The 15,206-nt window shown below is 44.8% G+C and overlaps 1 protein-coding gene across 19 annotated transcripts in view; it reads left to right on the top strand.

The window, feature by feature from the left end:
• The window catches only part of fam49bb (family with sequence similarity 49 member Bb), a 275,748-nt gene that overhangs the window by 94,127 nt on the left and 166,415 nt on the right, over positions 1-15,206 (top strand). For 3 of the 19 annotated variants that reach the window (XM_072467055.1, XM_072467041.1, XM_072467050.1), the window contains exon 1: positions 14,133-14,277. The exons of the other annotated variants lie outside the window; for them this stretch is intronic. The gene's annotated coding sequence lies outside the window, so the exon portion shown is untranslated. Of the gene's footprint in view, positions 1-14,132; positions 14,278-15,206 lie in introns of those variants that run through there. 19 annotated transcript variants of the gene reach the window in all.

The following is a 15,206-nucleotide window of genomic DNA, read 5'->3' as shown; positions in this document are numbered from 1 at the left end:
ATTTACAAAGTGGCAATGATTAAACACCCCATAAGCCTCGCTGTAGACGGGCTCCCCTGTTAAAGGGGGCGGGGAATCCTAAACCATGTATAGCTAAACCTCTGTATAAAGTCGGCCAGTTTAGGCACCGACAGTGAGGAAATGAAAAATGAAAAATCGCTGATTGTCACAAGTAGGCTTCAAATGAAGTTACTGTGAAAAGCCCCTCGTCGACACATTCCGGCGCCTGTTCGGGGAGGCTGTTACGGGAATCGAACCGTGCTGCTGGCCTGCCTTGGTCTGCTTTCAAAGCCAGCGATTTAGCCCTGTGCTAAACAGCCCCTGTTTAGAAAACTATATGGTGAAACTGTTGGTTGTGATTGCACATGTGGAATTGACCCAGCTGGGATCTTTCAAGCTGTGTAAATAATAGTTATTGCAATAAAATGCTATTTCTCTCAACAACTCGGTGTGGACTCTTTCGAGGCAACGAGGATGGAATCATACGGCCCGCACGCTTTGCAGATTGGGCAGCCCCGGTTGTTCCGGTATTGAAGCTGGACAAATTATAAGGTAACAATGAAAATTATAAGCTGACTCTACCCGATGCCCTGCATTGAAGATCTTTATTCTAAATTAGCAGGTAGACTTTCATTTACTAAAATTGATATGAGTCATGCATATTTGCAACTGGAATTGAACTCTGCCTCCTGCTGTTACGTCACGATCAACGCACACCGTGGCCTATGCTTTATCCCAACGGGTAGGGAGAACATCCTGCGTGGGTTACCACATATAGTGGTATATTTAGATGACGTGCTGGTGACTAGAGCGAATGAGCAGGAGCATCTGGACAACCTTGTGGAAGTTCTCCGGCATTTTTCGGAATCTGGTATCTACCTGTGGAGAGCCAAGTGTTTTTCACGTGGAAGAGGTGGTGTACTTGGGCTATCAGGTGGACCGTGAGGGCTTACACCCGGTTGGATAAAAGGTGTGTGCCAATCAGCAGACCCCTGCCCCTATGAATGCCACGGAGCTTCGATCATTTTTAGGGTTGGTGAACTATTATGGCAAGTTCATGCTGAATCTTGCGACGATGCTTTTGAAGAGAAACCAGGAGTGGGCATGGCGCGGGCGGCAGCAAACTGTTTTCAAACAGGTGAAGAAACGGCTTTTGTCTTCCGGGTTGTTGACTCACTATGATCTTGCCAAGCCCCTCATTGTCACTTGCGATGCATTGCCATACGACATTAGGGCCATTCCTTCCCACAGAATGGCAGGGATCAACCGATTACTTCGCCTCTCGGACACTGGCTGTGAGTGAACGCAAATCTGCACATATAGAAAAGGAGTGCCTGGTGGTGATATTCGCAGTAAAGAAAGTTCACCAATACCTGTACGGCCGCTATTTTTCCATCATCACTGACCACAAATCGTTGCTCGGTTTATTCAAGGAGGACAGGGCAATCCCGCCTATCGCTTTGGCGAGAATCCCTTTATGTTGGTCGCCTGCGAGTACTAGTTCGAACAAAGGCCGGGCACTCAGATTGCGCATGCCGATGCTTTGAGCCGACTATCCTTACTGACTGACCCCTCGTCTCTCTCCCCAGGACAGATACAGTTGTCGACACCCTTAACTTTATGGACTCGGCGGAATGGTGGCACAGTGGTTAGCACTGCTGCCTCACGGCGCCGAAGACCCGGGTTCAATCGCAGTTCTGGGTCATTATCCATGTGGAGTTTGCACATTCTCCCTGTGTCTGCATGGCTCTCACCCCCACACACCCAAAGATGTGCTGGGTAGGTGGATTTGCCATGCTAAATTGCCCCTTAATTGTAAAATTAAAAAAAGCGTTATGGACTCGTTGACCATCAGTGCGTCTAGGATCCGTTAGTGGACCCAAATGGACCAGGTTCCTTCCAAAGTTCAACATCCCGGGTTGTATGGTGGACAGCATCGACAGCTCCCAGGTGATTTACGGGCTTACTCATCCAAGATGACCGAATAGACTGTGGAAGATGGTGTCCAGCTTTAGGGTATGCGTGTCGCGTCCTGGAAAAGGGCCACAGTGTGATTTTGTATGGTCCCCACAACCGACACAGGGTGTCAAAAATGAAAATGTTAGCATGCAACTATGTTTGTTGGCCAGGCCAGAATGCTGACATTGAATGATTGGCTCAACAATGTATGTCTGTCAGGAGCACCAGAAGCTCCCGCAACCTGCCCCTCTACCCTTGGGAATGGCCAGGGCGGCCATGGGCGCGGTTGCACGCCGATAATGCTGGGCCGTTTCAGGGATTGATGTTCCTCCTCCTAATTGATGTTCATTCCAAATGGCTGGAGGTCCATAAGATGGGGGCAACCACCTTCAAGGCAACGACTTGAGAAGCTGCTTTTGTCTTTTTGCACCCATGACATACCATGTTAGTCACGGATAATGGCACACCTTTTACAAGCCCCCGTACCACCCGGCTTCGAATGGGCTAGCGGAAAGGGAGGTCCAGACATTCATATGTGGGTTACGAAAACAGTGTTTGTGGTCAGCAAACACTAGGCTAGCCCGGTTCCTGTTTTGCTACAGAATCACCCCGCACGCTGTGACTGAGATGCTATTGGGACGCAGACTTCGGACCCACCTTAGCATGTTGTTCTCAGACATCGGCGAGAAGGTACACCACAACGAGGATCTGTAAGGGCATTGCCCCGTTGACGCGACCGCCCAGACCTTTTGCACCAGGTGCAGACGGCACCCACTGGCTCTCCGGGCCTGTAAACCACCAGACAGGCTTAGTTTCCTACAAGTACATGTCCAGGGTCGAGTCATGCGAAAGCACTTGGATCACAGTAGGTGCAGGCGACTAATTCTTCGTAAAATTCCTTGTGAACGAAAAGTTCTTTGTCCAGCTGAGTCTGATGCCTGAGAGGGCCAGATCTGAACTCCAAGGGGGTCAAGACACTGACATGAGAGAGGTCGATGATACAGATTCCGAGATGGAGACCCAACCATCGATGATCTCCGACGGGGAGTCCACCATGCAGCAGCCTCTAGCCACCATGCAGCAGCCTCTAGCAGAGTTCCAGTTCGGCTTTGCAGTTGAAACCGATGTTTGCCTTCCTGGTACACATCGTCCGAACACGACACACAACCAGAGACCAAGGGAGTCCGGCGACCTCCATTGCCACAGTCATCGGAGGATTCTTTGGACTTTGGGGGGGGGGGGGCCATATCCCACATGGGACTTGCAAAATGGTAATGATTGAACTCCCCATGAGCCTTACCGAATACGAGCTTCCCCCGTTAAGGGGGCGGGGAACCCTAAACCATTCTCCCTCAATCTCTCCCTCAATGCCAGCAAAACTAAAGAGCTGGTCATTGACTTCAGGAAGCAAAGTACTGTACACACCCCTGTCAGCATCAACGGGGCCGAGGTGGAGATGGTTAGCAGTTTCAAATTCTTAGGGGTGCACATCTCCAAAAATCTGTCTTGGTCCACCCACGTCGACGCTACCACCAAGAAAGCACAACAGCGCCTATACTTCCTCAGGAAACTAAGGAAATTCGGCATGTCCACGTTAACCCTTACCAACTTTTACAGATGCACCATAGGATGCTTTCTATCGGGCTATATCACAGCCTGGTATGGCAACTGCTCGGCCCAGGACCGCAAGAAACTTCAGAGAGTCGTGAACACCGCCATCACACGAACCTGCCTCCCATCCATTGACTCCATCTACACCTCCCGCTGCCTGGGGAAAGCGGGCAGCATAATCAAAGATCCCTCCCACCCGGCTTATTCACTCTTCCAACTTCTTCCATCTGGCAGGAGATACAGAAGTCTGAGAACACGCACGAACAGACTCAAAAACAGTTTCTTCCCCACTGTCACCAGACTCCTAAATGACCCTCTTATGGACTGACCTCATTAACACTACACCCTGTATGCTTCATCCGATGCCAGTGCTTATGTAGTTACATCGTATATGTTGTGTTGCCCTATTATGTATTTTCTTTTATTCCCTTTTCTTCCCATGTATTTAATGATCTGTTGAGCTGCTCGCAGAAAAATACTTTTCACTGTACCTCGGTACACGTGACAATAAACAAATCCAATCCAATCCATTCTGTATAAAGTCAGCCAGTTTGGGTACTGACAGGGGAGAGACCCGGCTGGATGCTGTGTGAAGAATAGCTATTGTAATAAAACTTTATTTCTCTCTACACCTCGGTGTGGACTCTTTCGACATTTACAAAAGATTTGAAAAAGAAATAAGAGAATTTTTAATTTTAATTGTTACTGGACCAAGAGCCAGAGTAGGTTGATGAGCACAGTGGTGATGGGTGAATGGGACTCAATGTGGTTCATGAAATGGGGACAACTTAATAAAGTGCAAATGTTAATTCTTGAAAAAAGTTCAATGAAGAAATGTGAAAATTTTATCTTGAAAGTTGCAGTTCATAGATTTTTTTATTTTGTAAGTTTATAATGTATTTACTTCCAATTTTACTTTTATTAGTAATATTTTGTGCTCATAATAGATGCTCTTAGTTGTATTTGGAACCAATATAATAGTCATGACGGTAATTAGGCAAGTCAATTGAATAAATGCCCCAAAACTTAGTTGACAAAACCGCATTAATCCACAAGAGATTGTCTGCTCTGGTATCTTTGTCCTTTTAACATTTAAATCTGATTGGCTGGTGCAGTTCAGGCCGGTAATGTAAGAAATACATTGATATTCAAAGTAATACATATTTTAATTAACCTGTTTTATTTTTCTACTTTTTACTGAATGTTTAGCTTTTAATAAATATGTCGTATTTATGTTGCCCAGACATTGAGAGGTCTTCATTAACTCAAAAGTGACCTGTGACTTGCCCTTGATTTGGATTCTCTTTGCCTGTGAGAAGTTTGAAGTGCTGTTAATTCATTTTGTTGTCTGTAATGTAAGTATTTCAAATGGTATATTTAGCTTTGGCTTTTTGAAATAACTTGTATAAGTTGGTCTGCTACTTTTCTAGCTAGTTACTGTCAAAGGGCAATCTAGTTAATGCAACCTGAAATAGAGAAGTTGCAAATGCTAGTTAAATGAGGCTGCAGACTCCTGATACTGCAGAGTCCTTCCTGTTCCTCTCTTTCAGCTATGACTATTTCTCTGTTTTTAAGAAAATGTTTCCTTTTTTTATGCAGTATAGTTCCTTTTTCTTCATTAAATGTTGTATATGCTGAGAATGCTATGCCATCATCATGAAAATAACTAAATATCTTTTAGATGGTCATGGCAATTCTATGTGTAAATAGGCTGTACTATATTGAGTAATTTTGCTAGCCTGATTTGAAGTTTGAGGGCCAAAATCTAAGCCTTGGGTTTGCTGTTTATTTTTTAAATTCAATGTACCCAATTCATTTTTTTCCCCAATTAAGGGGCAATTTAGCGTGGCCAATCCACCTATGCTGCACAACTTTGGGTGTGGGGGGGGTGAGACCCGCGCAGACATGGGGAGAATGTGCAAACTCCACACGGGTCCTTGGCGCCATGAGGCAGCTGTGCTAACCACTGCACCATCGTGGTTTGCTGTTTTTTTTTTAAGCTAACTTTTAAATTGCAGAATTAATCTCCACTTGGAAAGGCAAGGGCTTTGACAAGGGGAGATCGTGTCTAACGAATTTGATTGAATATTTTGTGGAGGTGACTCAGTGTGTAGATGAAGGCAGTGCAGTTGATATAGTCTACAAGGACATCATAAAGGCTTTTGGCAAGGTCCCACATGAGAGACTGATCAAGAAGGTACGAGCCCATGGGATCCAGGGAAATTTGGCAAATTGGATCCAAAATTGGCTTAGTGGCAGGAGGCAGAGAGTGTTGGTGCAAGGTTGCTTATTTTGACTGGAAGCCCGAGTCCAGAGGTGTACTGCAGGGATCAATGCTGGGCAATGGGCAGGGGATTTGAGGAAAAACCTTTTCACCCAAAGCGTGTTGGGAATCTGGAACTCTCTGCCTGAAAGAGGGGTAAAGGTGGGAACCCTCACAACATTTAAGAAGCATTTAGGTGAGCACTTTAAAAGCCGTAGCATTCAAGGCTACGGACCAAGTGCTGAAAAATGGGATTCGAATAGATAGGTACTTGATGGCCGGCACAGACACGATGGACTGAAGGGCCTCTTTCTGTACTATTAAACTCTGACTCTGAATTATTAGCACTGTATTTGCGTTTCAGCATCTGTGATCCAGCTGTTAGACGTCTTCAAATCTGAATTGACTGCTCTCCCTTGGCTCCATTATTATTTATCTTATCTTGGGCAATCACCTGTGAAGGCTTCTATTCCCGATCCTGCAACTATCCTTGGCCTCTCCTAATTGTCATCCACATGCTGCCCTTGGGTGATCGCATCTGAAAACATTGCACAAGTTTCCACATGCATGCTGATGTCACTCAACTCTACCTCACCACCATTTATCTTGATTCCTCCATTGTTTCTAAATTGTCAGCGTGCTTATCTGACATATCCCCCCCCCCCCAAACCCTCCATCAACTCCATTCATTGACTCCTGACTTAATCCCTCTCTCTGGCAACGTCTGAGGCTGAACCACATTGCGTGCAATCTTGGTGTCATGTTTGATTCTGAAATGAGCTTTCAAACATGTATCTGTGCCATTACTAACACTATCTAATTCCGCCTCTGTGATATCATCCATTTCTGCCTCTGTCTCATTCATCTTCTGCTAAACTGTTATCTTGCCATGGTTACCTCTAGACTTGACTATTCCAATGCACTCCTGATCGGCCTCCACATTCTACCCTTCATAAACGTGAAGTCAATCAAAACTCTACTGCCTGTTTCCTTCCTCGTATTAAGTCCCTTCAATCCATCATTCCTGAGCTAGCTGCCCTACTTTGGAGCCTGGTTAGGCAAAGCAGTGATTTAAAAGGTGCTCATACTTGTTTTCAGTTCCCCCCCATGGCTTTGTCGCTCCCAATCTCTGTAATCTCCACCAGCTCCATAACCCTCAGATATCTGTACTCCTCCAATTCTAGCCTCCTAAACATCCCCAATTTTAATTGCCCCACCATTGCTTTCAGTTGACACGACTTGAAGCTGTGCAATGCCCTCTCTACATCTTTCCTCTCTATAGCATGCTTTCCTCCGAAAACACCGTAAACCTATCTCTTTGACCAAGCTTTCGGTCATCTGTCCTAATATCTCCTTATGTGGCTCATTGTCACGTTGTGCTTTATAATGCTCCTGGGAAGCAGCATGAGATATTTAATTATGTTAAAGATTATAAATACACATTGTTATCATTTGAAATTCTACTTATTTTCACAAACTTCAATAGTTGCATAGGCTATTTGGGAACATTATGAATATCAGAAAAAAATGGCTGAAGTCATCAATTCAGTGTTAGAATATGTGAATGATATTGAGTGTACGTGATCAGGGAGCATAAATCCACAGTGTCCTTGAATTATTCAACCAGATATATGCCTTTTTTTGTTGCTGATTTTACTTTTCCTGTGCAAATTCTAGGATACTAAACCACAATACAGAATGAGGTTAATAATTCTTTGGTTAATAAATACATGATTTTTAGCTCAACCTTTCAATCTCTTTTGACTGCTCACTTCTCTGTTTATTCTGGTTGTAAATAGTTGCAAATGACCTGGTTTCTTTTGTAACTGACCTGGAGCTATTCCAATTTTATGGTGTAAATTTCTCTACTTTTGGGCTTCGCAGATCCTCAACAGTGGTTTGTAATCATAATGTATCCTTAATGTACTTAAAATGGAGGCTTAATCAATACTGTACAAAGATGAGCATTGCTACACATGGTGGGTGATAAAATTCAACTTTAGTGCAGACTCAATGATATCAGATTGGAGACCCTTATATATCCCCAGCCGAATTAAAGCCGATGGAAAGGACAATTAGGCTGACTGTATAAATGGGTGGCCAATCTATTTTTTCCTGTGTCCCTGGTGAAGTTGCATTTTACTTTCACATTTATTGGTTTTTATCCTTGCATAATATTTGCTCATAATGCATGGCATACGGGAAGTAGAAGGGTAAACCCCGAGAATGAGTAAGAAATTGGGTGAAATGCAGGACCCAGGAACATTCAGTTGAGGAGTTATGATAGGATTCGGGGCAATACAGCATGCGGTGCTTGATATTATCACTATATTTAGAACATAATTGTTTCTAACTTTAAAAATATTCCTTAGATTCAGATATTTGGTGCAAATTGGCAAACTTATGGTTGATACGAAACTAGATGGAACAGCTCAGATATTATGGCATGAGTTACTACAATGGGTAAGTGGCAGATGAAAGTGAAGGTGGACAATTGTGAGTTATTGCACGTAGAAGTGAAGGAAAATAAATAGTACATATGTGTTGAAGTAGCTAAAGTTGAAGCCAAGAGAGAGTAGGTAGTCTCAATAGACTTGGGATGGGATTCTCCGGTTGCCTTCGCCCGGCGACTGGAGAATCCCGAGGTCAATGAATTTTTCCATTCTACGCGGCTCGCCCGTGGCGTTCTTGTGGCGGGCAGGACAGGAGAATCCATCCCTCGGACAGGAGAATCCATCCCTCGGTGTTTGACATATGCTATGAAAGCAGAACAGCAATGGTACATAGTGGTACATAGAGCCCACTATAGCAGATGCCAATAGAATGCTGAACTGTACAGGCAAAACAGTTGACTAGAGGTTGGGGAAAGTAATTACCAAACTGCATTGGGCTCTGGTGTCTGAGTTACTTGAGTAACATGTCTAATTCTGGAACAAGGGAGATATTTGGACTGTATATTCATGGATTGATTCCTATTATCGGGAATCTTGAATTATGAGAAAAGACTGAAATAGAGGCTTTTCATCCAGGAAAGTCAGTGATCTTCAAAGTGTTCAAGACAATTAAAGGGATAGAAAAGTTTGCGATTTCTTTAAGCTAAATTGTAATAGTTGGACAAGAGGACAAGGATTTAAATTTGTGAAAAAATAAGTTAGGAAACTTCTTTACAGAGTATTGAACACATGGACTAGACTTCCCTGAAGAATAGAAGCAAAAACCTTGGAATCTTTTTAGAAGAATTTGGATGCTGAAATGGATGGATGACCTAAGAAAGGCAAAAAAATCTTCTTCATTTATAACAATTTTGTGCTCTTTTATTGAATCTTTTAATGCCTTGTGCTATGATAGCATGATGGAACGTTTACTACCCTGGAGAAGTCTGTAGATTATTCATATATTCTATCTTTGGAGGTTGTTCGCTATTTCTCTTCCCATACCTAGTGGTCTGTTTCCATTGCTAGCCTGTTGTCCGAGGCTTATAGCTTGAGGGGCACCAGTACACATCAAGCATGGCTGACCAAGAATCTCCTCTGTTCTTATCACCTGCCTTCAGCATGTGTTGGAAGCATTTTGAGGGTTGTTTGGCCCCGTTATGAATGCACCTTCCCCAGCTGCAATATTGAATTCCCCAACAACGTACATCATGTAAATGAGAAAAGGTAAGTGTGTATCACCATTCTTGAGATTCCAGTCCTAGCTCAAACTCAGGCAGCCTCCCCCAACCATCACCATCTCCCTGAAGTTCCCGACTCACATACATGAGGCACTTAGAGATCGGAGGCTAGAGCAGTGCCAGCTTCATGATGATCCTTAGACCTCACCAAGGCCCAGGCGTATGCTCTTAATATCATATTTTCTTCTTGGACTCTTCACTGACTGCGGCTAAAAGGTAGCCATAAACTCCAACAATTGATAGGTGGTGCACTCGAAACAAGACTTTGTTCTTACAACATAGACAACATAGAGCAGTGCAGAAGGAGGCCATTCGGCCCATCGAGTCTGCACCGACCCACTTAAGCCCTCACTTCCACCCTATCCCCGTAATCCAATAACCCCATCTAGCCTTTTTGGTCACTAAGGGCAATTTATCATGGCCAATCCACCTAACCTGCACATCTTTGGACTGTGGGAGGAAACCGGAGCACCCGGAGGAAACCCACGCAGACACAGGGAGAACGTGCAGACTTCGCACAGGCAGTGATCCAGCAGGGAATCGAACCTGGGACCCTGGCGCAATGAAGCCACAGTGCTATCCACTTGTGCTACCGTGTTGCCTCTACCCTCTCCCTTGGAGAAATGTAGCATGGACCTGTTCACCAATGCACATGACAACTTTTTAAAAAATAAATGTTTTTTATTGGGTTTTTGAACAAAGTATATTTACCGTTATGTACACAAAATAAGAGTAGGGAACACGCACAAAAAACAAAACAAACAACAAAAAAAAAAAGTTAGAATAAAATAACTGGTCGGGTATTATGTGCTAGCTCAACAACAGCAGCTCTGTACAATTGGCAATATTGTTTTTAGCACATAAGTAGGCATCTGCTTGTGGGGGGCGGGGAAACTGGGGGGGGGGGTACATATACATTTGGGTGCCGGGGAAACAATTACAGAACAATTACAGAGGGCAATACGCGAATGGATCTGGTGTTGGTGCTGTCGCTTGCTTCTCCCGGACGGTTTTCACTGCCGTTGTCGTCTCGCGATCACCTCCGCTTCAGCCGTTCATCCCGTCTTTCGCCCGGATTTTCCTTGTTCTCTGCTCTTGTAGATGCCAAGTTTGTTATTGTTTCCCGTGCCCTCCTTCCGGCTGTCATTCCTTTGCTTCTCCCCCCCCCACACCCCACTGGTTCCCCTCTATTGTTCCCTGTCTCCTCCCTCTTACTCCCCTTCACCTGTGGTTCGCCTTTCTTTTCTCTTTAGTTTAGCTGCTACCCCCCTGCCCCGGGTCTATCCCTCCCTCCCCCGCCTTGGCTACTTTTCCTTGATTCTTGGCTACCTGGCTATTCTGCTTGTTCGTTGGTCACAAACAGGTCCCGGAACAATTGGGTGAATGGCTCACACGTTCTGTGGAATCCGTCGGCTGACCCTCGGATGGTGAATTTGATTTTCTCCATTTGGAGAGATTCTGAGAGGTCGGACAGCCAGTCTGCAGCTTTGGGTGGTGCTGCTGACCGCCAGCCGAACAGGATTCTGCGGCGGGCGATCAGGTAGGCAAAGGCAAGGGCGTCCGCCTTCCTCCCCAGAAATTGATCTGGCTGGTCTGATACCCAGAAGACTTACACTTTCGGGCATGGCTCCACCCTCATCCCCGCCACTTTGGACATTGCCTCGAAGAAGATTGGCCGGGCCTCCTTGGCATCATTCACATCTATCTTCCACCTCCGGGAAGAACCTACTCATACGAGTTCTTGTTAAGTGGGCTCTATGTACCACTTTTAGTTGCGTCAGGCTGAGCCTTGCGCACGTGGAGGGTGGAGTTGACCCTATGCAGTGCTTTACTCCAGAATCCCCACCCTATTTCAATCCCCAGGTCTTCCTCACATTTCTTTCTCCTTGCGTCCAGTATGATGTCAGCCCTTTCTACCAGTCGGTCATACATGTCGCTACAGTTCCCTTTGGGATGCTTGCATCCAGTAACACTTCCAGTAATGTCTGTCGTGGCGGTTGTGGACAGATTCCTCCTTTCGTAGGAAGTTTTTGAGTTGCAGGTACCTTAGCTCGTTCCCCCTGGATAGCTGGAATTTCTCTGTCAGTTCGTCCATTGTTGCGATCCTGCCGTCCGTGTATAGGTCCCTGACTGTCAGTGTCCCTCCGTCCTGTCCCCACTTTTTAAAGGTGGCGTCAGTCAGCGCTGGTGTGAACCTATGGTTGTTGCAGATGGGAGCTTTGTCCAACATTTTGGTCAGGCCAAGTTGCTGCCGTAGTTGGTTCCAGGACTGGAGGGTGGCTATCACCACCGGGCTGCTGGAGTGTTTTTTGGGTGGGGATGGGAGTGCCGCCGTGGTGAGGGCAGAAGGGAGGTCCCCTTGCAGGAGGCCTCTTCCGCGCCCACCCACTCGGCCTCTGGCTCCTTGATCCATCCCTCTGTTCGCTCGACCGTCGCCGCCCAGTGGTAGAATTGTAGGTTTGGGAGGGCTAGCCCCCCCGCCCCCCCCCAGATTTTTTTTTTGTTGGACCTTCTTTGGGATCCTAGCATTCGTTCAAGCACTTAGTTTGTCTAGTGCTTTGAAAAATGCCTTGGGGATGTAGATCGGAATGGATCTAAGTAGGAAGAGGTACCTGGGCAGCACGTTCATTTTGATCATCTGGACTCTCCCTGCGAGGGAGCAAAGGTGTGTGTTCCATCTTTGTAGGTCCTTTTTTACTTCCTCTTTCAGACTGGTGAGGGTCCATTTGTGAATCTCTTTCCAGTCATGGGCTATTTGGATCCCCAGGTAACGGAATTTGAGTCGGGCTTGTTTAAACGGCAGTCCCGTTAGTGCTGCCCCCCCCCCCCCCCCCCCCCCTCCTCCTTGTGGGTGTACCGGGAAGATCTCGCTTTTGCTCATGTTGAGTTTGTAGCCTGAGAAGGCTTTCAGGAGCGCGATGATTCTGTCCATGCTGCTTTGTGGGTCCGAAATGTAGAGGAGCAGGTCATCTGCATAGAGTGAGACTCTGTGCTCTCTGCCGCCCCTTTGGATCCCCCTCCAGCATTTTGCTGCTCTGAGAGCAATTTCTGATGGTTCGATCACTAGAGCGAACAGCAGCGGGGACAGTGGGCATCCTTGCCTGGTGCCCCTGTGCAGCTGGAAGTATCGGGAGTTGGTGTTGGTCCGTACGCTCGCCATGGGAGTGTTGTATAGGAGTTTTACCCAGGAGGTGAACCCTGTTCCAAGCCCAAACCGCTCCAGTACCTCAATGAGGTATTTCCATTCAACCCTGTTGAAGGCCTTTTCTGCGTCTAGGGAGACGATCACCTCTGGTTTTCTCTCCCCGGATGGGGTCAGTATCACGTTTAGCAGGCGCCTGATGTTCGAGGTTAGCTGCCTCCCTTTGACAAAACCCGTCTGGTCCTCTGCGACCATCTGGTACGCAGTCCTCTAGCCTTTTGGCTAGGATTTTTGCCAGTATTTTGGCATCTGCGTTCAGCAGTGAGATGGGTCTGTATGACCCACATTCCGTTGGGTCTTTATCTTTCTTAGGTATCAGCGAGATTGAGGCTTGTGCTCAACAAGTCCGCTGGGAACCCGGCTGGTCCCGGCGCCTTCCCCGCCTGCATGGAGCTAATGCCACACATGACAACTTTGACCTTACTAACAGCATTAAGAAAACAGAAATAATGTACCAGCCTGCTTCAGGAAAGTCCGAGCTTGAGCCCAAGGTTTCAATCCATAACCAGAACCTGCAGTGAATAAGCTCACTGATCTTCACAACATACTATCTCAAGGAGCCGAGCAAGAATTGCTAAAGCAAATGTAGCTTCAGTAGACTTTGAATATCAGTCTGAGAATGAAGAGGAGTAAGTCTGATTACCAAGCTAAAAGTCTATAGAGTAATGGCTGGCCTTTACTCAATATTCCCACTCAGGATATTGCTCAGGTTGGTGGCTTTTATATGTGGACGATTGAACCATTATTTCGCCAATGCCTTGACAACCTGCATTGCAATATATCCTGTCATGCTACTGACTCATTCAAATTGTTATTCTGGAATTTAAATTCCAATAAGTTGATTAAGCTGTGGTTTCCCTGAAATGTGTCAACTACCAGCCCTCAGATGGCTGATTGTTGATTGGTTACAATAGCTTTCCTCAGTTTTTACTATAACTCAACAGTGTACAACATTTATTCTGGTTACACATACAGTAACAAAATACAGAATCACAGAATTGTTAGGTGCAGAAGGAGGTCATTTGGCTCATGTGTCTGCGCTGGCTCTCCGAATGTGCAACTCCCCTGGTATCATTTCCCCAGCTTCTCTCTGTAACCCTGCACATTCTTCCTTTTCAGTATTTGTTGTACTCTGTACCTCCTATCTAATTTGGCATTGTTGGAAGCTATAGATATTTTTCATTGGCGAGTGTGACACACAATTTGAACATGAAGACATGTCAGTTCAAATACCTAATTGAAAGGAAAATTTCCCTTAACAAAGGCAAGCTGTGGGTTTAACCAGTTTTTTTTTAAGCACTACATGCGCTAAAATAGAAGTGCTGCATTTTCTATTGGGCTTTTCTTGCTTCCTCTTCTGACACTGTAAGCTTCCTTTTTTTGTGTGAGACCTGCTTGTAGTGAGGTCACTTTTACAGAAATTAGGAAGTTGAAGACAGTTGCAAAGCAACATCCAGCTCACATTAGTAGCAGAAAGTTAACAGAGTTGTGTCTTTATGATTTGTGTCAAAAGAACTGATAATTTAAAAGTTTTTGTCAGTACTGAATATCTACTTGCAGCTTCAGAAGGTCAGTATTATGAAACTTAGACTGTTTTATCTAGATTGAAAATTGTAATTTTGCTATTACCAACATTATATTTATTTAAAATCATTTAGTTAGTTCTGGTTATTTAGAGTTTGCCGATGTCTTGGTCCTTCTGGTTAATGTTTCTTTAATTATATGTAACACTTTGGGGATGGTTAATGACATTTGTATCAAAAATATCACAAAATATGGTCAGATGTTATCAATCAAAACTGATCTATTGTGCTATTTTAAGATTCTGCTGCTCTTTGACTGCATTTGACTTGTTATATGTTTCACTAAAAGGCATTTACCGCTGTCTTGTGTGTGCCACCATGTATCTGAATAAACCAGTTCTCTCAATATAGAAATATTTCTTCAAATGTTTAGCAAACTTTGTAATCTAAATGACTTCCTCTTAGTGGACTGTAGGTTACTTGCAGAAAATGACTTGATGAGAATCATCTTTTTCTCTCCCTGTAAATAATAATGTGAGAAATATAATTGGTGATGTAATTAAAAGTCTGACCAAACTTGCCTTGTGGTAAGATATCGCTGATAGAAAGATATATCAAATATAGGTACATGCAAATGTCGGGAATTACTGAAGTCCATAACATGGGTTTGTTCAAAATTGAATGTTAATCCATCTACACACTGATGTAAAAATTGAGTGCAATTACGTTTGATTGATTGATTGATTTATGCTGATTGATTGATTTATGCTAAGTGCACAAGAAATAAATTTGGAGGGATGGTAAGTTTGGGCAAAGAGTTAGATTTTAAGAAGGCAGTTAAAAGATGTCAGGGAGGTGAAAGCGTGGAGAAATTTAGGAAGTGGTGGAGAGACTTAGGATGTGAATTCTAGAGCATTGGACCAAGTTTAAGGCATGGCTTTCAGTCATGGCCTACACTAAGGGCAATTAGGAATG

This window comes from Scyliorhinus torazame, chromosome 11 (genome assembly GCF_047496885.1).
Source record: "Scyliorhinus torazame isolate Kashiwa2021f chromosome 11, sScyTor2.1, whole genome shotgun sequence".
Lineage (NCBI taxonomy): Eukaryota > Metazoa > Chordata > Chondrichthyes > Carcharhiniformes > Scyliorhinidae > Scyliorhinus > Scyliorhinus torazame.
This window is presented reverse-complemented; position numbering and strand designations above follow the sequence as displayed.